This window comes from Chiloscyllium plagiosum, unplaced genomic scaffold, assembly GCF_037043375.1.
Source record: "Chiloscyllium plagiosum isolate Xiang-an unplaced genomic scaffold, Cpla_swu_hap1 HiC_scaffold_48, whole genome shotgun sequence".
Lineage (NCBI taxonomy): Eukaryota > Metazoa > Chordata > Chondrichthyes > Orectolobiformes > Hemiscylliidae > Chiloscyllium > Chiloscyllium plagiosum.
In genome coordinates, this window is record NW_028270186.1 from 28,418,225 (window position 1) to 28,432,263 (window position 14,039).

General features: G+C 45.7%; 3 non-coding genes across 3 annotated transcripts; all 3 read left to right on the top strand.

Annotated features, from left to right (window-relative positions):
- The first annotated feature begins 3,994 nt into the window (after positions 1–3,994).
- On the top strand, positions 3,995–4,076 carry trnal-uag (transfer RNA leucine (anticodon UAG)). The gene has a single exon. It is a non-coding gene; the product is annotated as a tRNA-Leu (tRNA).
- A 2,250-nt stretch (positions 4,077–6,326) lies between these two features.
- On the top strand, positions 6,327–6,408 carry trnal-uag (transfer RNA leucine (anticodon UAG)). The gene has a single exon. It is a non-coding gene; the product is annotated as a tRNA-Leu (tRNA).
- A 4,582-nt stretch (positions 6,409–10,990) lies between these two features.
- On the top strand, positions 10,991–11,072 carry trnal-uag (transfer RNA leucine (anticodon UAG)). Its single transcript has one exon. It is a non-coding gene; the product is annotated as a tRNA-Leu (tRNA).
- Positions 11,073–14,039: the final 2,967 nt, after the last annotated feature.

Here is a 14,039-nt window from a genome sequence, read left to right on the forward strand (position 1 = left end):
ATTCATGCTCGCTGTGTCTGAAAACGCATTTGGTTTGCCAGTTTTGTTTGTGTTCCGTGTTAAATGCTTTCTGTTTTGCGATTCGCTCAATACATTACGAATTAACAGGGTTTCTGAGGTAACTTCCAGCTGCAAAACTCCTCAACTGAGAATCTGGGAAAATTTCCCGCAGTATGGTCAGTCGGAGCAAAAGTAAGGAAGTCGTTCGTTTCTGCAGTGTTTCACAATGCTACTTGTCCGGTGAGCAGTCGAACAGACGAAATGATACTGCCACAGACTGCGACGGCAAGCTCCCCTAAAAAGTAATCCTTTACAGCCGGTGTAAGCAACACAATGTTATTGGCGCACACCGCGTGGAAACAGATACTTCGGTGTATCTCGTCCATGCTCACCACATAGCCATGATTAAACAAGTCCCATTAAACAACGAGCTATTGGAAACAGAAAGGTGAAAGGTAAAATGGCTTCAACTTTCAGTGCTGGGTGCCACTGAGCGTCCGCAGAGGCGACTGCGGCTGGTTTTTGTAGTGAAGTGGTCATCACGTTCGCCTTACGCGCGAAAGGTCCCCAGTACGAAACTGGGCAGAAACTGCTTTGCTCTTCAACTGTAGCATTTAACATGAACAAAAACGGTGCTTTCTTGCTTGCTTTCCCATCTGCAAACCTGCCTTCGAATTTGCTTGAACAAATCTGCTCTCGTAGTGAAATGTAATGCAACTCCATTTAATTACTGTGCAAAGTATTGTAAATTTTTCTCCAACCTGGTTGTGATCATATGCCATTCTGTTTGAGAGCTCTTCACATCGAGAACAAAAAGCACTCAAGGGCAGTTAGCACCTCTTCCGGAGTGGGGGGTGGGGTGAGCTACTTACCTTTTGACTTCTGTTACTACGTTCAGAAACTGTCTTTTAGATTGATGTGAACAGAAACTGCATTTCTAATAAGCACCGTGGAATTTAGCATAATTTATTGAGTCGCTTCTCGTCGACTCAGTTGGTATCCATGTGGCTCATATCCAGGTGTGAACATCTCTGCAGCGAATTGCACGGTTAAGGCAAAAAGGCAAGGAAAGTGGCATCTCGAACCGGCTCCGAGGTCAGAGCATCCTCACAATGTGCTCTGTCGTTCTCGGATTGTAATGCTACCTCCGGTTTTAGGGTGGAGAACATTCTTTGGGACTCTTATTCTGCAAAACAGACACAGTGACTGAAACGATGCTGCGCGGTATGATGTGGAACACGGCCAGCTCAGCTTTGTGCATTTTCCCTGTAGTCCGGTGTGTTTCATGTTCCGTGCAAACGTGAAAGTCGTCCTGTTTCGAGCAATGGGCGAAATCATTTAGCAAAGCAAGAATCGAAATTGCATTAATGTCAAGCAGCTCATGGTTATTTGACCAAATCATAAGCGAACATATATTCTCACGCACTCACAGATACAATTGTAGCTGAAAAGAGTCTGAGAAGATAGACTCAACTTAGCATTGATACTTATCTGGATTGATGGGCTATCATTGTCTGCAGCGAAATTAATATTGTAGACGGGCACATCCCAGCAGTTGTGCGAGTCGGAGAGGGATCATGGAACCCTTTTCACGTGACTTTGCATCTGTTGTTATGCAGCATCACAATTGGAAGTGCAAGAAAATGGGGAGCGCGGACGGCTGGTAGTGTGACCGAGCGGTCTAAGGCGCTGGATTTACGCTCCAGTCTCGACAGAGGCGTGGGTTCGAGTCCCACCGCTGCCATTTTCTGCTGATCGTTAAAATGCTGTTTCGACTCCTGCTGCATTTCTGTTTAAAACTGAAGAAACATGTGTGTGCTTCCCGGGCAATTAACTGTGGTGTGGGAAAGTGCCGACTTTTCCGGTGTCTGTGCTGTCATGATCGTGCTCGCCTCCCGCGCGGAAAATCGCAAACAGCTCTGCTGTCCCAGACAAGTTGTGCGTTTACTGGAACCGAATGGAGGCTGTTATTTCATTGCTGCTGTGAAACAAAGTCCTGCGGTCGCTCGACTCGTCGTTATTTTGTTTTCTGAAATGGGAAAATCGTTCCAATGAATTGCGATGTCAAATGTTATTGAATTTCTCCCATTTCCTTCATTTCCGTCCTGGAGACATCGGAAGGGAAAGGTAATGTAATCGAGACTGTGATTGGTGAAATTCACTTTTTATGGCCCATTCTTATTGTGTTCTTTCTTTCTCTCTTTTCAGCATTGTCTGGGAAGTGGTGGTGCACTCAGGCTCCAGTATGTTTGAAAGAGCAGTTTGGAATTGCCCTGTTGTTAGTTGTGAGATTACTTTATGGCTCATGCCCCCGGCCTGTCTCACATTTAGCATTCATGCTCGCTGTGTCTGAAAACGCATTTGGTTTGCCAGTTTTGTTTGTGTTCCGTGTTAAATGCTTTCTGTTTTGCGATTCGCTCAATACATTACGAATTAACAGGGTTTCTGAGGTAACTTCCAGCTGCAAAACTCCTCAACTGAGAATCTGGGAAAATTTCCCGCAGTATGGTCAGTCGGAGCAAAAGTAAGGAAGTCGTTCGTTTCTGCAGTGTTTCACAATGCTACTTGTCCGGTGAGCAGTCGAACAGACGAAATGATACTGCCACAGACTGCGACGGCAAGCTCCCCTAAAAAGTAATCCTTTACAGCCGGTGTAAGCAACACAATGTTATTGGCGCACACCGCGTGGAAACAGATACTTCGGTGTATCTCGTCCATGCTCACCACATAGCCATGATTAAACAAGTCCCATTAAACAACGAGCTATTGGAAACAGAAAGGTGAAAGGTAAAATGGCTTCAACTTTCAGTGCTGGGTGCCACTGAGCGTCCGCAGAGGCGACTGCGGCTGGTTTTTGTAGTGAAGTGGTCATCACGTTCGCCTTACGCGCGAAAGGTCCCCAGTACGAAACTGGGCAGAAACTGCTTTGCTCTTCAACTGTAGCATTTAACATGAACAAAAACGGTGCTTTTTTGCTTGCTTTCCCATCTGCAAACCTGCCTTCGAATTTGCTTGAACAAATCTGCTCTCGTAGTGAAATGTAATGCAACTCCATTTAATTACTGTGCAAAGTATTGTAAATTTTTCTCCAACCTGGTTGTGATCATATGCCATTCTGTTTGAGAGCTCTTCACATCGAGAACAAAAAGCACTCAAGGGCAGTTAGCACCTCTTCCGGAGTGGGGGGTGGGGTGAGCTAATTACCTTTTGACTTCTGTTACTACGTTCAGAAACTGTCTTTTAGATTGATGTGAACAGAAACTGCATTTCTAATAAGCACCGTGGAATTTAGCATAATTTATTGAGTCGCTTCTCGTCGACTCAGTTGGTATCCATGTGGCTCATATCCAGGTGTGAACATCTCTGCAGCGAATTGCACGGTTAAGGCAAAAAGGCAAGGAAAGTGGCATCTCGAACCGGCTCCGAGGTCAGAGCATCCTCACAATGTGCTCTGTCGTTCTCGGATTGTAATGCTACCTCCGGTTTTAGGGTGGAGAACATTCTTTGGGACTCTTATTCTGCAAAACAGACACAGTGACTGAAACGATGCTGCGCGGTATGATGTGGAACACGGCCAGCTCAGCTTTGTGCATTTTCCCTGTAGTCCGGTGTGTTTCATGTTCCGTGCAAACGTGAAAGTCGTCCTGTTTCGAGCAATGGGCGAAATCATTTAGCAAAGCAAGAATCGAAATTGCATTAATGTCAAGCAGCTCATGGTTATTTGACCAAATCATAAGCGAACATATATTCTCACGCACTCACAGATACAATTGTAGCTGAAAAGAGTCTGAGAAGATAGACTCAACTTAGCATTGATACTTATCTGGATTGATGGGCTATCATTGTCTGCAGCGAAATTAATATTGTAGACGGGCACATCCCAGCAGTTGTGCGAGTCGGAGAGGGATCATGGAACCCTTTTCACGTGACTTTGCATCTGTTGTTATGCAGCATCACAATTGGAAGTGCAAGAAAATGGGGAGCGCGGACGGCTGGTAGTGTGGCCGAGCGGTCTAAGGCGCTGGATTTAGGCTCCAGTCTCGACAGAGGCGTGGGTTCGAATCCCACCGCTGCCATTTTCTGCTGATCGTTAAAATGCTGTTTCGACTCCTGCTGCATTTCTGTTTAAAACTGAAGAAACATGTGTGTGCTTCCCGGGCAATTAACTGTGGTGTGGGAAAGTGCCGACTTTTCCGGTGTCTGTGCTGTCATGATCGTGCTCGCCTCCCGCGCGGAAAATCGCAAACAGCTCTGCTGTCCCAGACAAGTTGTGCGTTTACTGGAACCGAATGGAGGCTGTTATTTCATTGCTGCTGTGAAACAAAGTCCTGCGGTCGCTCGACTCGTCGTTATTTTGTTTTCTGAAATGGGAAAATCGTTCCAATGAATTGCGATGTCACATGTTATTGAATTTCTCCCATTTCCTTCATTTCCGTCCTGGAGACATCGGAAGGGAAAGGTAATGTAATCGAGACTGTGATTGGTGAAATTCACTTTTTATGGCCCATTCTTATTGTGTTCTTTCTTTCTCTCTTTTCAGCATTGTCTGGGAAGTGGTGGTGCACTCAGGCTCCAGTATGTTTGAAAGAGCAGTTTGGAATTGCCCTGTTGTTAGTTGTGAGATTACTTTATGGCTCATGCCCCCGGCCTGTCTCACATTTAGCATTCATGCTCGCTGTGTCTGAAAACGCATTTGGTTTGCCAGTTTTGTTTGTGTTCCGTGTTAAATGCTTTCTGTTTTGCGATTCGCTCAATACATTACGAATTAACAGGGTTTCTGAGGTAACTTCCAGCTGCAAAACTCCTCAACTGAGAATCTGGGAAAATTTCCCGCAGTATGGTCAGTCGGAGCAAAAGTAAGGAAGTCGTTCGTTTCTGCAGTGTTTCACAATGCTACTTGTCCGGTGAGCAGTCGAACAGACGAAATGATACTGCCACAGACTGCGACGGCAAGCTCCCCTAAAAAGTAATCCTTTACAGCCGGTGTAAGCAACACAATGTTATTGGCGCACACCGCGTGGAAACAGATACTTCGGTGTATCTCGTCCATGCTCACCACATAGCCATGATTAAACAAGTCCCATTAAACAACGAGCTATTGGAAACAGAAAGGTGAAAGGTAAAATGGCTTCAACTTTCAGTGCTGGGTGCCACTGAGCGTCCGCAGAGGCGACTGCGGCTGGTTTTTGTAGTGAAGTGGTCATCACGTTCGCCTTACGCGCGAAAGGTCCCCAGTACGAAACTGGGCAGAAACTGCTTTGCTCTTCAACTGTAGCATTTAACATGAACAAAAACGGTGCTTTTTTGCTTGCTTTCCCATCTGCAAACCTGCCTTCGAATTTGCTTGAACAAATCTGCTCTCGTAGTGAAATGTAATGCAACTCCATTTAATTACTGTGCAAAGTATTGTAAATTTTTCTCCAACCTGGTTGTGATCATATGCCATTCTGTTTGAGAGCTCTTCACATCGAGAACAAAAAGCACTCAAGGGCAGTTAGCACCTCTTCCGGAGTGGGGGGTGGGGTGAGCTACTTACCTTTTGACTTCTGTTCCTACGTTCAGAAACTGTCTTTTACATTGATGTGAACAGAAACTGCATTTCTAATAAGCACCGTGGAATTTAGCATAATTTATTGAGTCGCTTCTCGTCGACTCAGTTGGTATCCATGTGGCTCATATCCAGGTGTGAACATCTCTGCAGCGAATTGCACGGTTAAGGCAAAAAGGCAAGGAAAGTGGCATCTCGAACCGGCTCCGAGGTCAGAGCATCCTCACAATGTGCTCTGTCGTTCTCGGATTGTAATGCTACCTCCGGTTTTAGGGTGGAGAACATTCTTTGGGACTCTTATTCTGCAAAACAGACACAGTGACTGAAACGATGCTGCGCGGTATGATGTGGAACACGGCCAGCTCAGCTTTGTGCATTTTCCCTGTAGTCCGGTGTGTTTCATGTTCCGTGCAAACGTGAAAGTCGTCCTGTTTCGAGCAATGGGCGAAATCATTTAGCAAAGCAAGAATCGAAATTGCATTAATGTCAAGCAGCTCATGGTTATTTGACCAAATCATAAGCGAACATATATTCTCACGCACTCACAGATACAATTGTAGCTGAAAAGAGTCTGAGAAGATAGACTCAACTTAGCATTGATACTTATCTGGATTGATGGGCTATCATTGTCTGCAGCGAAATTAATATTGTAGACGGGCACATCCCAGCAGTTGTGCGAGTCGGAGAGGGATCATGGAACCCTTTTCACGTGACTTTGCATCTGTTGTTATGCAGCATCACAATTGGAAGTGCAAGAAAATGGGGAGCGCGGACGGCTGGTAGTGTGGCCGAGCGGTCTAAGGCGCTGGATTTAGGCTCCAGTCTCGACAGAGGCGTGGGTTCGAATCCCACCGCTGCCATTTTCTGCTGATCGTTAAAATGCTGTTTCGACTCCTGCTGCATTTCTGTTTAAAACTGAAGAAACATGTGTGTGCTTCCCGGGCAATTAACTGTGGTGTGGGAAAGTGCCGACTTTTCCGGTGTCTGTGCTGTCATGATCGTGCTCGCCTCCCGCGCGGAAAATCGCAAACAGCTCTGCTGTCCCAGACAAGTTGTGCGTTTACTGGAACCGAATGGAGGCTGTTATTTCATTGCTGCTGTGAAACAAAGTCCTGCGGTGGCTCGACTCGTCGTTATTTTGTTTTCTGAAATGGGAAAATCGTTCCAATGAATTGCGATGTCAAATGTTATTGAATTTCTCCCATTTCCTTCATTTCCGTCCTGGAGACATCGGAAGGGAAAGGTAATGTAATCGAGACTGTGATTGGTGAAATTCACTTTTTATGGCCCATTCTTATTGTGTTCTTTCTTTCTCTCTTTTCAGCATTGTCTGGGAAGTGGTGGTGCACTCAGGCTCCAGTATGTTTGAAAGAGCAGTTTGGAATTGCCCTGTTGTTAGTTGTGAGATTACTTTATGGCTCATGCCCCCGGCCTGTCTCACATTTAGCATTCATGCTCGCTGTGTCTGAAAACGCATTTGGTTTGCCAGTTTTGTTTGTGTTCCGTGTTAAATGCTTTCTGTTTTGCGATTCGCTCAATACATTACGAATTAACAGGGTTTCTGAGGTAACTTCCAGCTGCAAAACTCCTCAACTGAGAATCTGGGAAAATTTCCCGCAGTATGGTCAGTCGGAGCAAAAGTAAGGAAGTCGTTCGTTTCTGCAGTGTTTCACAATGCTACTTGTCCGGTGAGCAGTCGAACAGACGAAATGATACTGCCACAGACTGCGACGGCAAGCTCCCCTAAAAAGTAATCCTTTACAGCCGGTGTAAGCAACACAATGTTATTGGCGCACACCGCGTGGAAACAGATACTTCGGTGTATCTCGTCCATGCTCACCACATAGCCATGATTAAACAAGTCCCATTAAACAACGAGCTATTGGAAACAGAAAGGTGAAAGGTAAAATGGCTTCAACTTTCAGTGCTGGGTGCCACTGAGCGTCCGCAGAGGCGACTGCGGCTGGTTTTTGTAGTGAAGTGGTCATCACGTTCGCCTTACGCGCGAAAGGTCCCCAGTACGAAACTGGGCAGAAACTGCTTTGCTCTTCAACTGTAGCATTTAACATGAACAAAAACGGTGCTTTTTTGCTTGCTTTCCCATCTGCAAACCTGCCTTCGAATTTGCTTGAACAAATCTGCTCTCGTAGTGAAATGTAATGCAACTCCATTTAATTACTGTGCAAAGTATTGTAAATTTTTCTCCAACCTGGTTGTGATCATATGCCATTCTGTTTGAGAGCTCTTCACATCGAGAACAAAAAGCACTCAAGGGCAGTTAGCACCTCTTCCGGAGTGGGGGGTGGGGTGAGCTACTTACCTTTTGACTTCTGTTCCTACGTTCAGAAACTGTCTTTTAGATTGATGTGAACAGAAACTGCATTTCTAATAAGCACCGTGGAATTTAGCATAATTTATTGAGTCGCTTCTCGTCGACTCAGTTGGTATCCATGTGGCTCATATCCAGGTGTGAACATCTCTGCAGCGAATTGCACGGTTAAGGCAAAAAGGCAAGGAAAGTGGCATCTCGAACCGGCTCCGAGGTCAGAGCATCCTCACAATGTGCTCTGTCGTTCTCGGATTGTAATGCTACCTCCGGTTTTAGGGTGGAGAACATTCTTTGGGACTCTTATTCTGCAAAACAGACACAGTGACTGAAACGATGCTGCGCGGTATGATGTGGAACACGGCCAGCTCAGCTTTGTGCATTTTCCCTGTAGTCCGGTGTGTTTCATGTTCCGTGCAAACGTGAAAGTCGTCCTGTTTCGAGCAATGGGCGAAATCATTTAGCAAAGCAAGAATCGAAATTGCATTAATGTCAAGCAGCTCATGGTTATTTGACCAAATCATAAGCGAACATATATTCTCACGCACTCACAGATACAATTGTAGCTGAAAAGAGTCTGAGAAGATAGACTCAACTTAGCATTGATACTTATCTGGATTGATGGGCTATCATTGTCTGCAGCGAAATTAATATTGTAGACGGGCACATCCCAGCAGTTGTGCGAGTCGGAGAGGGATCATGGAACCCTTTTCACGTGACTTTGCATCTGTTGTTATGCAGCATCACAATTGGAAGTGCAAGAAAATGGGGAGCGCGGACGGCTGGTAGTGTGACCGAGCGGTCTAAGGCGCTGGATTTAGGCTCCAGTCTCGACAGAGGCGTGGGTTCGAGTCCCACCGCTGCCATTTTCTGCTGATCGTTAAAATGCTGTTTCGACTCCTGCTGCATTTCTGTTTAAAACTGAAGAAACATGTGTGTGCTTCCCGGGCAATTAACTGTGGTGTGGGAAAGTGCCGACTTTTCCGGTGTCTGTGCTGTCATGATCGTGCTCGCCTCCCGCGCGGAAAATCGCAAACAGCTCTGCTGTCCCAGACAAGTTGTGCGTTTACTGGAACCGAATGGAGGCTGTTATTTCATTGCTGCTGTGAAACAAAGTCCTGCGGTCGCTCGACTCGTCGTTATTTTGTTTTCTGAAATGGGAAAATCGTTCCAATGAATTGCGATGTCAAATGTTATTGAATTTCTCCCATTTCCTTCATTTCCGTCCTGGAGACATCGGAAGGGAAAGGTAATGTAATCGAGACTGTGATTGGTGAAATTCACTTTTTATGGCCCATTCTTATTGTGTTCTTTCTTTCTCTCTTTTCAGCATTGTCTGGGAAGTGGTGGTGCACTCAGGCTCCAGTATGTTTGAAAGAGCAGTTTGGAATTGCCCTGTTGTTAGTTGTGAGATTACTTTATGGCTCATGCCCCCGGCCTGTCTCACATTTAGCATTCATGCTCGCTGTGTCTGAAAACGCATTTGGTTTGCCAGTTTTGTTTGTGTTCCGTGTTAAATGCTTTCTGTTTTGCGATTCGCTCAATACATTACGAATTAACAGGGTTTCTGAGGTAACTTCCAGCTGCAAAACTCCTCAACTGAGAATCTGGGAAAATTTCCCGCAGTATGGTCAGTCGGAGCAAAAGTAAGGAAGTCGTTCGTTTCTGCAGTGTTTCACAATGCTACTTGTCCGGTGAGCAGTCGAACAGACGAAATGATACTGCCACAGACTGCGACGGCAAGCTCCCCTAAAAAGTAATCCTTTACAGCCGGTGTAAGCAACACAATGTTATTGGCGCACACCGCGTGGAAACAGATACTTCGGTGTATCTCGTCCATGCTCACCACATAGCCATGATTAAACAAGTCCCATTAAACAACGAGCTATTGGAAACAGAAAGGTGAAAGGTAAAATGGCTTCAACTTTCAGTGCTGGGTGCCACTGAGCGTCCGCAGAGGCGACTGCGGCTGGTTTTTGTAGTGAAGTGGTCATCACGTTCGCCTTACGCGCGAAAGGTCCCCAGGACGAAACTGGGCAGAAACTGCTTTGCTCTTCAACTGTAGCATTTAACATGAACAAAAACGGTGCTTTTTTGCTTGCTTTCCCATCTGCAAACCTGCCTTCGAATTTGCTTGAACAAATCTGCTCTCGTAGTGAAATGTAATGCAACTCCATTTAATTACTGTGCAAAGTATTGTAAATTTTTCTCCAACCTGGTTGTGATCATATGCCATTCTGTTTGAGAGCTCTTCACATCGAGAACAAAAAGCACTCAAGGGCAGTTAGCACCTCTTCCGGAGTGGGGGGTGGGGTGAGCTAATTACCTTTTGACTTCTGTTACTACGTTCAGAAACTGTCTTTTAGATTGATGTGAACAGAAACTGCATTTCTAATAAGCACCGTGGAATTTAGCATAATTTATTGAGTCGCTTCTCGTCGACTCAGTTGGTATCCATGTGGCTCATATCCAGGTGTGAACATCTCTGCAGCGAATTGCACGGTTAAGGCAAAAAGGCAAGGAAAGTGGCATCTCGAACCGGCTCCGAGGTCAGAGCATCCTCACAATGTGCTCTGTCGTTCTCGGATTGTAATGCTACCTCCGGTTTTAGGGTGGAGAACATTCTTTGGGACTCTTATTCTGCAAAACAGACACAGTGACTGAAACGATGCTGCGCGGTATGATGTGGAACACGGCCAGCTCAGCTTTGTGCATTTTCCCTGTAGTCCGGTGTGTTTCATGTTCCGTGCAAACGTGAAAGTCGTCCTGTTTCGAGCAATGGGCGAAATCATTTAGCAAAGCAAGAATCGAAATTGCATTAATGTCAAGCAGCTCATGGTTATTTGACCAAATCATAAGCGAACATATATTCTCACGCACTCACAGATACAATTGTAGCTGAAAAGAGTCTGAGAAGATAGACTCAACTTAGCATTGATACTTATCTGGATTGATGGGCTATCATTGTCTGCAGCGAAATTAATATTGTAGACGGGCACATCCCAGCAGTTGTGCGAGTCGGAGAGGGATCATGGAACCCTTTTCACGTGACTTTGCATCTGTTGTTATGCAGCATCACAATTGGAAGTGCAAGAAAATGGGGAGCGCGGACGGCTGGTAGTGTGGCCGAGCGGTCTAAGGCGCTGGATTTAGGCTCCAGTCTCGACAGAGGCGTGGGTTCGAATCCCACCGCTGCCATTTTCTGCTGATCGTTAAAATGCTGTTTCGACTCCTGCTGCATTTCTGTTTAAAACTGAAGAAACATGTGTGTGCTTCCCGGGCAATTAACTGTGGTGTGGGAAAGTGCCGACTTTTCCGGTGTCTGTGCTGTCATGATCGTGCTCGCCTCCCGCGCGGAAAATCGCAAACAGCTCTGCTGTCCCAGACAAGTTGTGCGTTTACTGGAACCGAATGGAGGCTGTTATTTCATTGCTGCTGTGAAACAAAGTCCTGCGGTCGCTCGACTCGTCGTTATTTTGTTTTCTGAAATGGGAAAATCGTTCCAATGAATTGCGATGTCAAATGTTATTGAATTTCTCCCATTTCCTTCATTTCCGTCCTGGAGACATCGGAAGGGAAAGGTAATGTAATCGAGACTGTGATTGGTGAAATTCACTTTTTATGGCCCATTCTTATTGTGTTCTTTCTTTCTCTCTTTTCAGCATTGTCTGGGAAGTGGTGGTGCACTCAGGCTCCAGTATGTTTGAAAGAGCAGTTTGGAATTGCCCTGTTGTTAGTTGTGAGATTACTTTATGGCTCATGCCCCCGGCCTGTCTCACATTTAGCATTCATGCTCGCTGTGTCTGAAAACGCATTTGGTTTGCCAGTTTTGTTTGTGTTCCGTGTTAAATGCTTTCTGTTTTGCGATTCGCTCAATACATTACGAATTAACAGGGTTTCTGAGGTAACTTCCAGCTGCAAAACACCTCAACTGAGAATCTGGGAAAATTTCCCGCAGTATGGTCAGTCGGAGCAAAAGTAAGGAAGTCGTTCGTTTCTGCAGTGTTTCACAATGCTACTTGTCCGGTGAGCAGTCGAACAGACGAAATGATACTGCCACAGACTGCGACGGCAAGCTCCCCTAAAAAGTAATCCTTTACAGCCGGTGTAAGCAACACAATGTTATTGGCGCACACCGCGTGGAAACAGATACTTCGGTGTATCTCGTCCATGCTCACCACATAGCCATGATTAAACAAGTCCCATTAAACAACGAGCTATTGGAAACAGAAAGGTGAAAGGTAAAATGGCTTCAACTTTCAGTGCTGGGTGCCACTGAGCGTCCGCAGAGGCGACTGCGGCTGGTTTTTGCAGTGAAGTGGTCATCACGTTCGCCTTACGCGCGAAAGGTCCCCAGTACGAAACTGGGCAGAAACTGCTTTGCTCTTCAACTGTAGCATTTAACATGAACAAAAACGGTGCTTTTTTGCTTGCTTTCCCATCTGCAAACCTGCCTTCGAATTTGCTTGAACAAATCTGCTCTCGTAGTGAAATGTAATGCAACTCCATTTAATTACTGTGCAAAGTATTGTAAATTTTTCTCCAACCTGGTTGTGATCATATGCCATTCTGTTTGAGAGCTCTTCACATCGAGAACAAAAAGCACTCAAGGGCAGTTAGCACCTCTTCCGGAGTGGGGGGTGGGGTGAGCTAATTACCTTTTGACTTCTGTTACTACGTTCAGAAACTGTCTTTTAGATTGATGTGAACAGAAACTGCATTTCTAATAAGCACCGTGGAATTTAGCATAATTTATTGAGTCGCTTCTCGTCGACTCAGTTGGTATCCATGTGGCTCATATCCAGGTGTGAACATCTCTGCAGCGAATTGCACGGTTAAGGCAAAAAGGCAAGGAAAGTGGCATCTCGAACCGGCTCCGAGGTCAGAGCATCCTCACAATGTGCTCTGTCGTTCTCGGATTGTAATGCTACCTCCGGTTTTAGGGTGGAGAACATTCTTTGGGACTCTTATTCTGCAAAACAGACACAGTGACTGAAACGATGCTGCGCGGTATGATGTGGAACACGGCCAGCTCAGCTTTGTGCATTTTCCCTGTAGTCCGGTGTGTTTCATGTTCCGTGCAAACGTGAAAGTCGTCCTGTTTCGAGCAATGGGCGAAATCATTTAGCAAAGCAAGAATCGAAATTGCATTAATGTCAAGCAGCTCATGGTTATTTGACCAAATCATAAGCGAACATATATTCTCACGCACTCACAGATACAATTGTAGCTGAAAAGAGTCTGAGAAGATAGACTCAACTTAGCATTGATACTTATCTGGATTGATGGGCTATCATTGTCTGCAGCGAAATTAATATTGTAGACGGGCACATCCCAGCAGTTGTGCGAGTCGGAGAGGGATCATGGAACCCTTTTCACGTGACTTTGCATCTGTTGTTATGCAGCATCACAATTGGAAGTGCAAGAAAATGGGGAGCGCGGACGGCTGGTAGTGTGACCGAGCGGTCTAAGGCGCTGGATTTAGGCTCCAGTCTCGACAGAGGCGTGGGTTCGAGTCCCACCGCTGCCATTTTCTGCTGATCGTTAAAATGCTGTTTCGACTCCTGCTGCATTTCTGTTTAAAACTGAAGAAACATGTGTGTGCTTCCCGGGCAATTAACTGTGGTGTGGGAAAGTGCCGACTTTTCCGGTGTCTGTGCTGTCATGATCGTGCTCGCCTCCCGCGCGGAAAATCGCAAACAGCTCTGCTGTCCCAGACAAGTTGTGCGTTTACTGGAACCGAATGGAGGCTGTTATTTCATTGCTGCTGTGAAACAAAGTCCTGCGGTCGCTCGACTCGTCGTTATTTTGTTTTCTGAAATGGGAAAATCGTTCCAATGAATTGCGATGTCAAATGTTATTGAATTTCTCCCATTTCCTTCATTTCCGTCCTGGAGACATCGGAAGGGAAAGGTAATGTAATCGAGACTGTGATTGGTGAAATTCACTTTTTATGGCCCATTCTTATTGTGTTCTTTCTTTCTCTCTTTTCAGCATTGTCTGGGAAGTGGTGGTGCACTCAGGCTCCAGTATGTTTGAAAGAGCAGTTTGGAATTGCCCTGTTGTTAGTTGTGAGATTACTTTATGGCTCATGCCCCCGGCCTGTCTCGCATTTAGCATTCATGCTCGCTGTGTCTGAAAACGCATTTGGTTTGCCAGTTTTGT